The sequence below is a fragment of the Moschus berezovskii genome, chromosome 14 (genome assembly GCF_049115385.1).
Source record: "Moschus berezovskii isolate FMDL1 chromosome 14, NW_MosBer_1.0, whole genome shotgun sequence".
Classification (NCBI taxonomy): Eukaryota; Metazoa; Chordata; class Mammalia; order Artiodactyla; family Moschidae; genus Moschus; species Moschus berezovskii.
The window spans coordinates 52,231,544-52,233,463 of NC_142473.1; the positions used below are offsets into that span (position 1 = coordinate 52,231,544).

Consider the following 1,920-nt stretch of genomic DNA (forward strand, 5'->3'; position numbering starts at 1 on the left):
AGGGGATTCCTGACTCAGAAGGGCACACCTATTCTCAGTGCTTCTTTTCTTTCTGAACTCCTCCATGTGGCTCAGCTCCCAAAACAAGCTGCTGTAATACATTGCCAGGGACATCAGCGGGATGGCCATATCTTCTTTTATAACAGTATAGCAGATAATGAAGCAAAGCGGCAGGCTGCCTCTGTTAGTCCTCTCTTTCAGTTCAGTCGCTCAGTCATGTCTGACTTTTTGACCCTGTGGACTGCAGCACGCCAGGCCTCCCTGTCCATCACCAACTCCCAGAGTTTACCCAAACTCATGTCTATTGAGTCGGTGATGCCATCCAACAATGTCATGCTCTGTCGTCCCATCTCCTCTTGCCTAAAGTCTTTCCCAGCCTCAGTTCAGTTCAATTCAGTTGCTCTTCATGTCAATACTGACAGTGATGTTGGCCCAAGCCAGTCGAGCAATGCCCATGTGCTCATAGAATGTGTGTGCCATGACATGGTGGTGACAGTAGGGCAGGCGCCTCAAGAGGAAGATGAAGTGAGAGACAATAGCTATACCCCCGCATATACCCACAAGGCCAGTTCTACCTATGACAGCATGGTTGAGGATGGTTGTGTATCTCAGTGGGTTGCAGATAGCTACATATTGATCAAAGGCCATGGCAAGAAGAACCGAAGACTCTAGAGCATAAATAGAATGGACACAAAACATCTGGGCCAGGCACCCGTCTAAGGAAATCTCACCTGCTTGGAACCACAAAATAGCCAAAGTTTTGGGCACAGTGGTGGAGTTGACAGCCAGGTCAGTGAGTGAGAGGAGGCAAAGGAAGAGGCACATGGGCGCATGAAGGGCACTGTCAATCACTATGACCAGGATGAGGGTGGCATTCCCAGCCAGTGCTACCATATACATGGCACAAAAGGGGATGACAATCCAGACATGAGCCCACTCCAGCCCTGGAATCCCCATCAGGAAGAGAGTGGCTGGGAGACGGTCATTGCTGATGCTGGATGCTGCATTCTGTGTGGCAAATAAAGGGCTCTGTCGAAGGGGTAGTGGCACACCTGTCCTGAAGCATGAGAGATCTGGTCCATTCACATAAAATGATAACTTTTCTGTGAAGTCACCATTTTTCAGCTGAGAAAAAAATTTTTTTTATTACTTGCTTAAGAATCTTAAAAGTTTCTATAACATAAATCAATTTTTCATCTGCTAATTCCTATACTCATCAATCATGCTTTGAGTTCTATATCTCAAGAACCATGATAAGAATTTAAGCATTTGCCCTGTCAAACCCCTCTAGACTTATCTCCTACCACATTCTGCACATCATTCAGTTGTTTTTTTGTCCCGATACATCTAGGAATATTTATTATCTCTCTCTCTCTCTTTTAAAGTTCACAATATCAGTATTCCCTTTGCCCAAGGACACTTTTTCCTTTTCTTTCTCTCTAATTTTTAAATTGTGGGCAAGTCTCTTTGCCTTCCAAAAGCCTTTCCTCTCTAACTTAGTCCTTAGTTGTCTTTCTATTTCTTTTCATCCATCGCTTTCCAAAATCCTGTTGAGCTGAGACTGCATCTTTATGCAATTGCAACCTCCTGACAACATGACTGTGTCTGTACCTAGAAAGTCTGAACAATATTCACGAAAAGATTTAATCCTAGTAACTTCTTAGCAGCATAATATTGACTTCTTGCCTTCAGTTCAGTTCAGTTCAGTCGCTCAGTCGTGTCCGACTCTTTGCGACCCCATGAATCACAGCACGCCAGGCCTCCCTATCCATCACCAACTCCCGTAGTTCACTCTTGTCTTAATGCTACAATATTCGCTTAATTACTCTGTTTTTGTAAAGTAACTGCCCAAATACACACCAAATGACTTATTTGTATGTCTCACCCAAAGTGTCTATCAAGAGACTAGGCAGCCTGAAT

General features: G+C 44.3%; 1 pseudogene; it reads right to left on the bottom strand.

The window, feature by feature from the left end:
• Positions 1-393: 393 nt before the first annotated feature.
• Positions 394-1,082, bottom strand: LOC129553604 (olfactory receptor 52D1-like; annotated as a pseudogene).
• Between the last annotated feature and the right edge of the window lie 838 nt (positions 1,083-1,920).